Source organism: Panthera leo, chromosome A2 (genome assembly GCF_018350215.1).
Source record: "Panthera leo isolate Ple1 chromosome A2, P.leo_Ple1_pat1.1, whole genome shotgun sequence".
NCBI classification, from domain to species: Eukaryota; Metazoa; Chordata; class Mammalia; order Carnivora; family Felidae; genus Panthera; species Panthera leo.
In genome coordinates, this window is record NC_056680.1 from 31,632,752 (window position 1) to 31,648,368 (window position 15,617).

The following is a 15,617-nucleotide window of genomic DNA, read 5'->3' on the forward strand; positions in this document are numbered from 1 at the left end:
TGTCTTTACAAGACTTCCAACTCCAGTGTGATTTCTCTCTTAAAACACATCTCAGTCAGGATGAGCCACACTTCAAGTATTCAATAACCATACGTGGTGGGGGGCTACCGTACCACACGGCATAGGTCTACAGAGAGGGGTGGCAAAATTTCCGGCCAAGACCCAGATTTCCCAACAAGAATTCCAAAATGAACGTATTTGAGGAAAAAGGAAATAAAGGCAGTGACAACTACGCTAAAACATTACTGACAAACCAACCAATATGCACACAGGTATTTTCAACATTACATTTTTTTAAAAAGCTATTAGAGCCCTTATTTTAAAAGCCACCTCCATGACAAAGGTTAAGAAACTCGAGCGACACCCATCTACTCCTTTAACAGAATCAAGGACTTCCACAGGCTTTCCACGATGTCCTCTTTCAGGCTTCACTGTCAGTTTGACGCACTGTCTCCTGGGCAGAAACCGACCCAACAGATTTCGGCCGCGGAAACTGTGGAGCTGCTGGCCAGGTAAAACAAAATCAACCTACAAGGAGTTGGGTGAAAAAAATTCAGTCCCTCGGTGATAAGAGACTAAGAAAGAGACGTGGAGCTAGAAACACCAGAGCTAAAATCCTCCTTCCGCCTTTCTTGGCAGGGTGATGACTTCGGGCAAATGACCTAATTTCGTGATGCCTCCATTTCTTCACTTGTAGGATGGGAATAATCGCACTACCTACCTTTAGGCCGATTTCATCAGTTAATACTTATGAACGTTTCCCATGGTGCAAAGAGGTCCGTGTGCCATGAGGCAGAGAATAAGTGCTTAATGGAGGATAAATGACATTATCGACATCATTATATAATCACTTTTTAATAATAATAAAAAAAAAAAAAAAAGCACTCACATGGAACTCGTTACCAGGGCTGGGACCCAGTGAGGTGTTCACCTTGGACGCAACATCGAAGAGGGCACCACAAAACTCAGCAATCAAGAAAATGCTGTTTCGATGCAGTATTTTCAAAAATCAAATTTAACGCGAAACAGTGGACACTGAACAGATCACCAAAGTTTTTAAGTAAAATCGACATCAGTATTACTGATTCTGCCCCCTTCCGCCACGGGCTCCAATATGGCTCTGCACGACACTGCTAAAGTGCAGTCTTTATATGAAGTTAGTTTATCCAGAAGGTTGACGTTTTCTTCATGGGCCCTGGGGGTGGGGGGTGACCCCCAACTTCTGTGAGGGAAACAACGGGTGCTGTGTATTTGCTACAATAAGGACGGTCCTGAAGGCACAACCATCAAGCCCCAGAAAGAATGCGAGGTCTGAGTGAGCAGGCAAGCCCCCCTGGTCACTCTCAATGTTATTTTCTCCCCTTCTTCCCTGGTGGCCTCCTCACACAATAGGCTCTCCCGAAGGGACCTGCCTCCCCTTCACCTTTCCTTAGTTCACCAAGGCAGAGATCAGTCGCTGCGGAAACTGAATCTCCTCCAGACAAAGATGCTTTAAATGGCAAATAAATACAGTATGTGGGAGTAATCAAAATCAGCGCGATGCAAGCCTCACTTCAAGCCTAGATTATTTTAAAGCATGAGCAGAATTGTCAATGAACTGTAAAAGAAGGAAGGGTGGAAAAGCAAAAACAAAAACCCACCACCAGCCTGGTGTTGTTGGGATGGAAAGATATTTTACATTCCTGCTAACTGGGGCTGAATCTCTGACCGTCAGTGAGGCAGTGGCCTTGCCTCCGTGGCCCTCGATGCCGTTTTAACTTTCAGCAACTGAAGTTGGATACAGTCATGCTTCAGAGGTCAAGTGCAATCAAAAAGCTGCTAAACACATAACCTCACTGAGGAGAAAATGTATTCCTCTTTCCACAGATCTGTGCCTTTTACAGTTCACTTCAGAAGGCTCAACTCCATTTTCCTGTTTGGCGTTAGGGAAAAGTCTTCTCTCTACTGGCTGTACATCTGATACCTCAAAGGAAAAAGAAAGAAAAAGAAAAAAACCCACAGAACATCCAAGGATGTGTTTCTGAAATATGGCTGCCTCACTCCGTGTGATGTCTAATTTGGTCCAGGCTCTTCTGGCCCGTGGGATTCTGGGAGGTGTGATCTTTTCTTTTTTGACTGTACAAACTGTTCCTGTCTAGTTGCTGGACTCATGTTGTTTCTCACAAGGGTTTAACAGTCACTAGGAGCTCTCTATCCCAAGAACAAGACGACAGTTTTGGAGGACTCCAGCTCTGAACGTGGGGCCTCTTAATCCAAGTAGGGTTACCAACTTCTGCTTGAGACTTGCATTGGAGTCTATGCAAGTTCGCATGGGTCAGAACCCAACCTTTTCAATCAGCTTTTCAAAATGTTCCTTCCAACATCCCAAGCGTGAAGAAAAACAATGAGCTCTAATAGTTTAGATTATTAAATTTTTAGGTACCGAAAGAAAATTCAAACTGCCTCTTTTAGTGAACACTCCTAAAGAATGACAACATGGTCTTATAACATTTTTCTTAACAAACTGCATTCATGTCACTTTAGTGTCCATAATGAAATATGTTTTAATCTTCACTTTACTCACAGTAACACAATTCTGTAACATAGTATCAGAGGCATTCCAAGCTGTAGAGGCAAAGCTCTGGCAGAGAGAAGTGAAATTTTACCCTGAATTACGTGCGGAGTCACCTAGATCATTTTCCTTCCCGTTAGATATTCTACACTTTCATCTGTGTTTCTCAAAAGGTGGTTCATTATATGTTTGGAGAAGTAGTTAATAGATACTCCTGAAAGAAAAGAAATCAAAGAAAGAAAAAAAAAAAGGAAAGGAAGGAAAGGAAAGGAAGAAAAAAGAGAAAGAAAGAAAGAAAGAAAGAAAGAAAGAAAGAAAGAAAGAAAGGGCACTTCTATGGCCAAGAAAGTTAAGGAAAAATATACTACATCTCCTTCCAGAAAATTTGTGGCACATGTTAATATATTAGAAGTCCTGTCTTCCAATAAAAATAAAACAAACAAATTGATAAATTCCAACCTCTTTAACTTGGTGTAATGCCCTATTTCCCAAACAGTGGAAGCCTACCTCCGAGTGTTTTCCATTTTTCCATTTGTGCCTTCTTGGTCGTGTTCAGATCGGAATTTCACCATGGAGATGGTCTCAAACAGTCTCCTACAGATACTTCACATGAAAAGTTGAAGTAACAAACCCTCTTTTTCAGCTTTACGATTACTTCTTTTCACCCGGAGCTTCTAACTCTATGCCCCAGTTTCTTCAACAGGAGAAATGAGGATGATAAATTTCATCTTCCCAAGGTTGCTATAAGGATTAAAGGGGATAATCCAATCCAACACCTGGCATATTGAAAGGCAGATAGTGGGTCCTCAGTAAAAGCTGCTTTTGCTATGACTACTACCACTAGTATGAACTTCTGCCCTGGTTTATCATAACCAAAAAAGTTCTCTGCCAAGCTGGCTCTACATGCAGCTTGGAGCTGGCCCCAGAAATTGAGCTCGGCATAGGACTGGCCCCTGTTCCTCCGCTTCCTACCTTCCCTTACCTCTCATTTTACACCCTTCCCTCCATCCTGAATCACATCTTCTTTGCCATCCAACACCACGTCCCATGTACAAATCCCCCACCGACCCCTACTTTTCCTCTGATCCGCAAAAGGCTTCAACAGGGCCACTGGGAAGAGAAAGTGAGAAAAGTCTAAGAATCACACAAAAAACCAGAAGGAAAGAACCCAGAAGACCCTCTCTTAGTTTCAAAAGGAGGCCCGGGGTGCCTGGGTGGCTCACTTGGTTAAGTGTCTGACTCTTGATTTTGGCTCAGGTCATGATCTCACAGGTTCATGAGTTTGGGCTCCATAATGGGCTCTGGGCTGACCTTGTGGAGTCTGCTTGGGATTCTCTATGTGCCCCTCCCCTGTGTATACTCTCTCTGTCAAAATAAACAAACAAACATTATAAGGAGGGCAAATTGACCTGTGTTACGTATTTCAGGGAGTGTTCTCCATTTCACTCCAGGACACTTCCCTTTTGCTGAGGCTTTGATTTGTGACTAAGTAATTATCTGTTCAAAAATTATTCCCAGGCAGTTTCAACCATACAAGCCAATAAAGATCTGATTTGATTAAAATTACCAAGTCTTATAAGGCACCAATTTCTTCTCTGTAAGGTGGTTGACAAATTAGGTTTCTTTCACCTAAAGCCATGAATAAAGATGATTTAATGACTTAACCACACAACAAATTGTTTGCTAAACAGTCCATTTTGTAATTCTATCCTCTCAGGTACATTTTTCTTTCAAACGCAAATATGAATTTAGGGGTTAATGTTCTTTTTGGGTTGTCGATGATTATTAAATGGATTCAAAGTCTGCACTCAAAGGCCATTTATTTTACTCTTAAAATAAACCAATGAACAGAAATCAAACACTTTCATAGAGTTATGGTCTCTTTTGAGCAAACGCAGAGCACTGTGAAAAAATACTCTAACCCAGTTAGAGGTAAGAACAGATATGAAAGCAATTATAGTATTAAACACTATACAAAAGCCAGCAGACATTCGATGCTGCCAGAATCTCAAGACTGAAAAGTTATCTTGCCAAAAGAAACCAGAAGAAAATCTCAAAAGGTAGCAATTTGTACAACAGGAATGCCAATCAACTTCAAAAAGCTCTGTGCTCACATGTATGTGACCACAAAATGCTACTTTGGACAAATGCTAGAGGTTTGTCTTGAAACCACGGAAGCAAAAACACTAAGCACTGGGGCTGGGAACAGATTCCCAGAGAGCGAGCTGGCTGTCCACACGCGGGTCCCAAGGAGGGTCGAACTACCTTTAAAACGATACCACGTGAGCCTCTATACAAAGAGAAAGCACAAAAGTGGCACTTGGTGGGGGAGAAACCCCTTTGTTTTGGCTTAAAAACTCAGCACATCCTCATGAAGTGCGTTTACAATGTTTGTCTCGCAGTCAACAGCTGGACCTTTTCCAAGAGCAGAATGGGCAACCTGTGTGCCACTAACAGTGCTTAATGAGGACGCCCAGCTGACACGGTGAAAATGGCAACAACCTACCCGGGGATGGGGGGGGGGGGGGATCTGCCACAGGGCTGAGAATGTGGCGACCCGAGAAATCTCAGGCCTGGAAAAGGAGGGTCCCAAGGATTGACACACAAGGCTGACTTTGGGGAGGGAAACACGGACAGCCACACCTCTTGTGAGGGCACTGACACACCTGGAAGAACCGCTTCTCGCTGAGGCAGCCCCACCAGCACCAAAGGGTTAACTTAGAGCCCAGAAGGGAGCCTCCAAAGGCCCCTTTCCAGGGTGAGGGCCAGTACGGGTTATGAATTCCAGGCATCTGTGCCGTGGCATTTACTAAACATTTTTCATATCATTTCTGTTTACATGACATTTTCCAATCTTACACCACGGGTGAAAAAAGCGTGAACCCATCAACTAGGAACTTACAGAGGTAAACACCGCTTTACAAGATCCCAGGTAAATGAGATAAAGGTCTAGAGGCACGCCTCACTTTCACGGCACTCTGTAGATACTGCACCTTTTATGAATTGAAGGTCTGTGGTAATCCTGCCACAAGTGGACCCTGCAGGTCCGTTGGCACCATTTTCCCGACAGCGCTGGCCCACCTGTTGCATCTCTGTGTCACATCCTGGCAGTTCTCCTATTTCAGACTTTTTCATTACACTTGCCACAGCGATCTGTGATCACTGATCTCTGATGTGACTACTGTAACTGTTCGGGGACGCCATGAACAGTGCCCAGAGAAAATGAGAAATTTAGTCAGTAAACGTGTGCGGCCTGACTGCAGAGGAGGTGGAAAGAGCAAGAGAACTTAGAATTAGAAGCGAGCCTGGGGGCACCTGGGGGGCTCAGTCAGCTAAGTGTCCGACTCTTGATCTCAGCACAGGTCTTAATCTCAGGGTTGTGAGTTCAAGCCCAGTGTTGGGCTCCACGCTGGGGATGCAACCTACATAGAAAAGAAAAAAAAAAAAAAAAAGTGGAGCCTCAAGATGGGACTGAATTGCTCGAATCGCATGATAAAACTTCAATGGATAAGTTGTTGTTTCTTATGGATGAGCGACGCGTGTCATTTCTGAAGATGGCACCTACTTCTGGTGAAGATTGCTGACGTGACCACCAAGGATTTAGATTATGACATCAACCTAGTTGGTAAAGCAGCAGCAGGGTTTCAGAGGACAGACTCCTCTTCTGAAAGAAGTTCTACTGTGGGCAAGATGCTGTCCAAGAGTGGCATGCTGCAAAGAAATCGTTCGTGAAACCAAGAGTCATCAAGGTGGCAAACTTCACTGTTGTCCTATTTTAAGAAACTGCCGCAGCCACCACCCTGATCGGTCAGCGGCCATCAACGTCAAGACAAGACCCTCCACAAGCAAAAAGATCACGACTCAATGAAAGCTCAGACAACGCTAAGTGTTAGCATTTTCTTTTAGCAAATATTTTCAATTAAAAATTTTGATTTTTAATCATCGCTATTTTAGATATAATGTAATTGCACACTGAATGGACTACAAGGTGGTGCAATCGTAACTTTTAAAAAAAGTTTTTATTTGAATTCCAGTTAATTAACATACAACGTAACATCAGTTTCGGGGGTACATTATAATGATTAAACCCTTCCATACGCCGCCCAGTGCTCATCATGATGAGAATACTCCTTAATCCCCATCACCTATTTCACCCATCCATCCCCCAACCCACCTCCCCTCTGGTAACCAGCAGGTTGTTCTCTAGAGTTAAGAGTCTGTTTCTCGGTTTGCTTCTCTCTTTTTTTTTTTTTCCTTTCCTCATTTGTTTTGTTTCTTAAATTCCACATATGAGTGAAATCAATCACGTGACATTGGTCTTTCTCTGACTTACTTCACTTCGCAAAATAGCTCCAACCATGTTGGTGCAAACAGCAAGACTATTCTTTTTATGGCTGAGGAATATTCCATCTCACACACACACACACACACACACACCCCACATATTCTTTTTGCGCTCATCTGCTGATGGACACTTGGGCTGTTCCCATAATTTGGCTATTGTAGATGATGCTGCTATAAATATTGGGGGGGCGTGCCTCCCTTTGAATTAGCATTTTTGGAATCTTTGGGTAAATACCTACTTGCTGGACTGCAGGGTAGTTCTACTTTTAATTCTTTGAGGAACCTCCACACTGTTTTCCAGGGTGGTCGCTGCAGTTTGCATTCCCACCAACAGTGCAAGAGGGTTCCCTCTTCTCCACATTGTCAGCAAAACCTGCTGTGTGTGTTGTTGATTTCAGCCATTCTGACAGGTGTGAGGTGATATCTCACTGTAGTTTCGATTTGTATTTCCCTCATCAGTGATGTTGAGCATCTTTTCATGTGTCTGTCGGCCATCTGGATGTCTTCTTTGGACAAGTGTCTATTCACGTCTTCTGCCCATTTTTAATTGGATCGTTCATTTCGGGGGGTGTTGAATTTTTAAGTTCTTTATATATTTTGGATGCTAACCTTTTATAGGTTATGTCATGTGCACATATCTTCACCCATTCCAGACAACTCCTTTTAGTTTTGTTGACTGTTTCCTTCACTGTGCAGAAGGCTTTTGTTTTGATGAGGCCCCAATAGTTTATTTCTGAATTTTGCTTCCCTGCCTCAGGAGACCTATCTGGAAAGAAGCTACCAAACTTAACCTTTAAATGCACTAGGAAACCAAAAATTCATTTGAATTGCTTTATTGTGATATGTGCTTTATTGTGGTGTCTGGAATTAAAACCCGCAGCATCTCAGAGGTGTGCCCGTATTCCTTCTAGAATGGGAAGGAGGAATGGACATTCCCTGCCCAGGCTTCTGCTGTCCAGCGAGTTGAAGACAGACATGTTTCTATATACCCTGGCAGGCTGACAAATGTTAGTTCCTGAAGGGCAACAACTACATCTTATTCCTGTGCTTCCAATACCTAGTCTAGGCCCCAGCACAGTGTAATTGCTACGTGTAAATTAAATGAAACAGTTCCGGGCTACTATCTGTCAGTCTTCAAGTCAAGAATTAAATTAAACAGCAGGTTAAATATACCTCTTTTTTTTTATGTGGGTTTTTCTACTTTGAATTTTGCTCTGCAAAGTATTCGTAAAACATGGTTCACTATTTCGGTTTGGCTGACCACACAGCGGTTCTCCACCAAAGGCCTTATTACTACACCTCTCCACCACCAACCTCTGACCAGAAGCATCTGGAAATGGTCAGGGGCAGTTTTTGGCACTGTGCATTTAATGCACGAAGGACAAGGAAGTATACAGGATTTAGTCCTTTTATCATGAAGAACTGACCCAACCCCAAAGCCTCTATCTCCTGTATTGAGAAACCCAGAACCACTGAGGAACTTAATTTTTCTAGAAAGTCAGTTTTTTGATGGAAATCATCCCCAATTCCCTACATCTCTGTTACCTGTATCTGCACATGTGAGCTGTGCGGTCATAGTCCAGCTCTTGCCACCCTCTAAATTACAGTCTTCAAGACAGGCATTGATAAGTCACCTCCTAATCATTTGTCCTGCAAATCAATGCCTGGAAAGGTGGCAGCCAGGAGTGATAATGAAAATACTTAGTCACCAGCAATGACTGGGGATGGGTGTAAATTAAGGGACTAAGTCTTTCTCGAGTGCTGGGTATCAGCTCTCGACATGAACTGTGAAGCTACCTGCCAGGGAAATATACTCGAAGGAGATACTGTTGAGATTTTCATGTGGTATGTGACGGTAAGCTACTTACTGTCCCACAGGAAGACCACAGAGCCTGAGTGACGTGGCTGGGCCAAATGATAATGCAGAATCACTCAACAACCTTTGACTCTACAATGGTTCATTTCCAGGGCCTGAGGCAAATTGAAAAGGGTGCCTTGTACTTGGATAGCAGGAGGAATAAAAATTGAATGATGGTGGTGACCATCATTTATTAAAAGCCCTCGAACTGACCCTCCCGTGAACCTTCCAAAGTAGGAATTATTCTCCCATTTTACAGATGAGAGAATCAAGACCCAGAAAGCAAAATCTCTCTCCTGAAGCCACACTAGAAAGAAGCAGTGGTATTTGAAATTAGAACCTAGGTCTGTTCAAACCCACAGCCCGTGAACTTTTATGAAGAGTGAAAAGAAATGGAAGAAACAGAAAGAAATAGGAAGGAGAAAAAACAGGATGTACTCTGTAATGTATTCTATCTATCCAGAATGTAGGAGTAAAATTTAAAGGGGTCCAAGAAATAAAGTAAAGCTTTCTCCTCGATTAATTCGGTCCTTCTATTTTTTCCTGCAAAGCCCAATGGAAGGTCCAATTTCCTCACCAAGGTCTCCCAAATTCACAAACCCAGACAGACATGTACCTTCTCAGAATTCCATGAAGACCCAAAGTCTGTGTCATATCAAGTCCCACGGTCAAAATCTCAGCCATCCTTCAAATGTCACCCACTCTTCAGAGCCTCTCCTCCGACCACTCAGTGCCCCACGGTGGCCCTCACAGCCATTCCCAGCTGTAGCAGGACCCTCAGGTAGCTGTGTCCTTGCTGGGACTCCCACTGTTACTGGGTCCGTGTCATACTGTTTCCATTCTAGTACTTGCATATGGATTCTTGTGGGGGGTCTTAAGCCTGCAAGCATAACTTAGACTTTTAAAGTATAAATTCCACCATCAGCACCAACTCCACCACTAAAGTACTGTTAGCCTCCTAGAGTGCGCAAAGGGCAACGTCAAGTCCTTGAGGCCTGATCACATAATTCTCACCCCAACTCCATGATGTGGAGTTTTTTGTTGTTGTTTTTTTTAAACGTTTATTTATTTTTGAGACAGAGAGAGACAGAGCATAAACAGGGGAGGGGCAGAGAGAGAGGGAGACACAGAATCTGAAACAGGCTCCAGGCTCCGAGCTGTCAGCACAGAGCCCGATGCGGGGCTTGAACCCACGGACCGTGAGATCATGACCTGAGCCGAAGTCGGACGCTTAACCGACCAAGCGACCCAGGCGCCCCAGTGGAGTTTCTTTTTAATTACAGCCCTTCCCCCATGTACAGACTGAGGCTTCAAAAGATGACATAACTTCTCTGGTATCCTGCATGCCTTCTTTCTCTTTCTGGAGTTTCCAAACTGTATATGCCAACAGGAAAAAATTCAGCACTATGTCAACACTTAATGTTATAACATGCATTCATTCATTCATTGGTTCGTTCGTTCGTCCAGCCGTCCGGCCACTCTCGGAATCCAACTACATGCTGGACAGTTCATAAGCAAAAAAGAACGACTAGGCCCCACTTGTTGCCCTCAGAAAAGTCATAGGCTAGGAGGAGATGCCCCTTTCCCTCTCAAATAGGCCCACGGGATGCATCACAGGAAGCACAATGGTGGTGAATGCTCATATTCCTAAACAGGTCCGAAAAACAGGCAGCCAAAAGGAGATGGGTCCAGGTGATCAAAACTGTCCGTCCCTGTCAAAGACACCGGGATTGGAGTTCTCCAGTGGGTGTGACTTGCTTGCCCCTGGGTAACATCCTGCCTCCTGAGCTACATAAGCTCCCACCAGCCATGATTACCCCAGAGGTCTTACACGGCACTGATCTGAGGACCTGGGTTTTCACTGCTCTGAGTACTTATCAGCAGCGTGTGGCAGGCAGTCAAAGCCCCCTACCCAGCCCCTTCCTCCTTCTTACAGATGACTGTTTATGGCACTTACAAGCAGCTTCAAATGAGTACACATGTTTTATTTCCCCAAAGACTTTAAATAATGACATCCTGCCATGAGCTGGAAATCTGGTTGGCACTCCTGAGGACATGTCAGCTCGCAGCTTCATTCCCTTGAAGGCATCAAAAAAAAATTTTTTTTTATTGAACATAAAAATTTAAAAAGACAAAGATTCTAGCGTTTTCTCCATAGGAAAATGAACTGCCAGAAAGCAGAGTTTCCTCCCTGCCTGGTTTTAGCAGTTTTCTGTTGCATCGACAATGCTGAACATAAGACCCTGAGTGGCATTTCTTTCCCAGGTGTCTAAGGGGCCAATCCAGGTGGGGCTCCCTCATGCAGCTGGGGGTTGGCTGATTTAGATGGAGTTCAGCGGGTCTACTCTGCTGTACTTGACGAGTCCCTCATTCTTCTTCCTGGACCACAGACTAAGCAGGCACATCATTCTCAGGATGGTGGCAGACTGGAGGAAGAGAAGCAAAAACACACCTGCACTTTTTTCCAGCCTCTGCTAACATCAGGTTTGCCACCATCCCACTATTCACAGCAGCCCCGTGGCTGAGCGCCCTGTCGGAGCAGGAGGGCACTATGAATAACATCAAGAAAAGGGAAGAATTAGGGCCACTGATGTCAGCAGCGACTACACTGGCCCCAGTCACTCTACAGCCAGTAGTGATCTTTTCAGAACCCCAAATCCGGCTTGAGGAGGATTTTTATGCCCTCCCAAGAAAGAAACACACCCTGGCAAGAGTGCTCTATATGGCAAGAGGTGGTCGTTTCTGAGATACTGTGATGGTGAATTCCGGGTAATACACCGATCATCTGGAAGAATAATTATACGCTATTCTGAAAACCAGTCACCAACAAATAGGGGTATCAAAGCACCTCCGAACAGTGGTTGAACATTTCTGGCAAAGCTGGAATAGACTCTCATTTACTGCCTAGAACCACATAACAATAATTGCAACAACTGGAAAAATGTACTCGGCACTTAAGATGTTTGGGCTTTGTGCTAAGCACTTTCTAGGAGTGGTTCCTCTGAAGTTTTATGACAAACAAGTGCAGTAGATACTATGACGATGATGCCAGTTTTACAGATCTGGAAACTGAGGCGAGGAACTGAACAAATGGTCAAGAACCCACAACGGTTAAAGGAAGAGCCAGAACTTGAACCCAGGTCCATGTGGTCCTATAGATGTTTCTTACCACTACCCTGTACCATCCCTGTCTTCATTCACACAAGTCTCAATGGCCTTGTCATACTGCTCTCTTTATTTATAAATACTGAGAGCTTCTGAATCTTCTGTTCCTGACAGAAAGACTATTCTGTCTAAAAACGCCTACATTTTACTCAATGCCTGGCTAGTCTAATTTAGTGTTTCTTCCATTTGTATATTAACTAAGGCAGTTTCTAGGGAGAATACAGGATAAGCCTCAAGATGCAAGGTCTGACTGGCTACTGCCCGTCTCTGAGTAAAAACCATGCAGGGAGGAAATCAATAAAGATCCAAGGAGCAGAGTGGAAGGGAAAAAAACATCCGTTGGCTTCAGATATCCTCAGTTCCTTTTCTGCAAATTCAGACTATTCAGTGATTATATTCAAGATACTATACTTAATATAAGTTGATATAAAAATACACGCTGACATTTTAAAACGGATTCCCTTTTATTCTCTATATAACATATACGTGTGCATAAAAGTGAACTGCTTGTCAGAAATTGCCAAATGATAGAAGCTGTACCATATACTGAGTTTCAGCCAGTTCTAAAATTTTCCAAGTCATTTGTTGATCGTGATGCTCGTTGGCACATTCTTTTTTGTTTGATGCATTCATCGCTAGTGAAGGATGCTGCCGTCTCAATCACGGTTGACACAGAGAACCACATTAAGGTCTTTCAAGGACGTTCCTATGACATTATAGTAGTCACTAAGACCCCAACCCCCAGCATCTTGTAGCCAGAGGGAGGCCAGATGCTGCCGGTGCATCGTGGCCAGCGAATGCATGTCAGTCCTTCTACATAATCTGGACCTAGAGCCCTTGAAGTTGGCCTCTTGACCACGCACCACCACCCACCCCAGCTTCCTTCTCTAAGGTCCCAGCCAGTGCAGGGGCAGGTGCTGCAAAGGCCTGCCTTGGTCCATTGGCTGCCCCGGGACCCAGCTGACCCAGCTGCCCAGCCCTGGAACCAGCCCAGGTCTCCTTCACCACCATGCTGGCTTGGTAGCAATGCCAATCAACAGTGTAACCACAGTGCGGCTATTCTGGTACCCGTTGACTAAATTTCAGTCCTGAGAAATACTTGTTTTTGCACCCGCTATGGATTCCTGTGATGTTTCAAAGAGCTAATGCAGGAGATATCTTCCAAAACAAATAGTAAATACTGCCTAGGAAATGCTTTGGGGCACCTTTTCAGATCCCGAATGTATACTTGATCAAGCAAAGGAAATCCAGTGTTACTCCTTCATTCTTCTGTTGCTTTCTGTTCACTAATTCCAGGAAGCAATCTGCAAGGCAAGTGAAAGAAACCAAGAGGGCTGTCTGTCAGCACACTGCTGTGCTGGGCAGAGTTCAGAGAGTTAGCAGAATGGGGTAAAAACAGTCCTTCCTGGCCAACATGCAGCTCATAACCATGTAATAATGGCAGCGCTCCTAGCATGGGGCTCGGTAATAAATCCACACTGGATGTTTATGCAATACGAAGGCCTCCGCCCCTGTTGATGCTGTCCCAGAACAAATGGAGATCTCCACTGTACAAGAGTCAGAGGGTACACAACCAGGCCTTTGAAGCGCAGGTGAATAAACAGGCAGATGGTATAGAATAGTGGTAAAAAGCATGAAACCAGAAGCAATCGTGGACATCCTCACTCTCTAGACAGAGGTGAGGGGTTGTTCATCCTAAGGAATTGGCTCTCATGATGATGGGAGGATGAGAAATCTACAATGTGCAGAGTGAGCCAGTGGCATGGGAGACCCAGGAAGAACCTATGTTCCAGTTTGAAGATCAGGGGGCAGGAAGAGCTAATAGTGTAGATGAAATCCAAAGGGAGGCAGCTGGAGAATTCTCTCTTACTCAAGGGAAAGTAGGTTTTCTTTTTTTCTACCCAGGCCTTCAACCAGTTGCACAAGGCCCAACCACATAACGGAAGGTGACCCGCTTTACTCAAGTCCACCCATTTATTTACTTTTTAACGTTAATGTATTTATTTTGAGAGCGTGCACACATGCACAGTGGGGAGGGGCAGAGAGAAAGGGAAAGAGAGAGAGGCAGAGGGAAAAGGAGTCCTAAGCGGACTCCGCATTGTCATTGCAGAGCCTGACACGGGGCTTGAACCCACAAACTGTGAGACCATGACCTGAGCCGAAACCAAGAGTAGGTCGCTCAACTGAATGAGCCACCCAGGTGCCCCAATTCCACCCACTTAAATACAAATCTCACCCCAAAACACCCTCACAAAACACCCAGAATAATGTCTGACCACTCTCCTGGTACCCCGGTGCCTGGCCTGCTTGACATAAAATCAACCATCACAGACAGGTACCTAGAGAAGTTAACCACATTTCAGGCACAGTTTGACAGCCATTAACACTGGCTCGGCATCGACCTTCCCAGGTTCCGTGTGTCATGAAAAGTCCAGAAGCCTAGGGAATTCTGGAGATTTTACAGAGATGGATTTTTCTAGCACATGGAAATCTCTACTAAAAGAGGGTGGGGGGTTGTGAGGAATACAGAAAAACCACAGGGGGAAACCATTAACAGATAATGAATCATCATCTCAGCTTAGCAGCTCCTGCTGCTTCCTCTGACAAAATAGCACGTTCGCCTGGGAAGGTTATCCGGGAGGGGAGAATTCACTTGTAAGCGGCGAGGCTGGAACCAGGACGTCTAACGCTGCTTATTTGCGCGTGCGCGTCGCATGTGTATGTGAGTGTTAAACTTAGCTGGTAGAAAATTTATCCAAGGACACATTGTTTTCCCCTTTCTTTAAATCCTTTGTGCATTCTTCCTCCTCCTCTCTGAATCCTCTGAACATTGCAAGGCCTCCGGGCTTGCACAGGCCCTCCGTCCTATATCCATTCTCTCCGGACATCATCTCAGTCACAGATTTAAATACCATCAACATGCTGGTGACTTCTGAATTTATTCTTCCCAGCCCAGACCTGCCCCACCAGACGGCGATTTCATGCGGTACAGCTTAATATATCCACCGGTGGTAAGAAGCCTCTCACTCATACTTTAGTTCTGTCTCTAAAATGATTCCTTCTCATCATCCATCCAATTTGTAACCGCACCCCCCAAACCATTAAATAATCACCCCCGTGTCTTATAACGTGCCTGGCCTAGTTCAGACAAACCAAAATAAAGCCACTGTTACTTCAGAACCACTTAGTGGGGCTTTTTCTCTCGTGCCTCTGCCTCATGCCTGCTAAGGAACGCCCAGCAGCCAGGGCCTGCTTAGAGGAATAGGAAAGATCTAAAACCATGAGAACAGGCTCACGGGAAGTGTTGGTTGAATCACACTTCTGTCTAAGAAGACTGGCCACCAAAAGCTCTCTTGGTTTCTCTTCTGAGACTTTTATTTTTCAGCAAGAGGGGCAAGTCAGGCTTTCTGCTAAATGTTTATCGGGAGAAACAAAATGAGAGTCATCTCTTCTGTATAATTCAGCGTGCTCACAGCGTGCTCTGCATTTCCTGGGAGAGCAGCCGAGTACGCGAAGGAGGCCAAGCTTTCAGAAACACTAATGCGGTTCCCATTTTAACATTACCTGGGAACTGAGGCAGGTTATTGCTAAAACGGGACCAGCCTCGGCATTTTATCATTTGTGGGTGTTACTCCTTCATGCTTGGGTTGCTGGGTTCCTGACTTGCCATCGGTTCATCTCAGGGAATTTTAAACCGAT

General features: G+C 44.5%; 1 protein-coding gene across 2 annotated transcripts in view; it reads right to left on the bottom strand.

Annotated features, from left to right (window-relative positions):
- Positions 1 to 15,617, bottom strand: part of PRICKLE2 (prickle planar cell polarity protein 2) — a 321,553-nt gene that overhangs the window by 268,483 nt on the left and 37,453 nt on the right. The gene's annotated exons all lie outside the window — the stretch shown is intronic.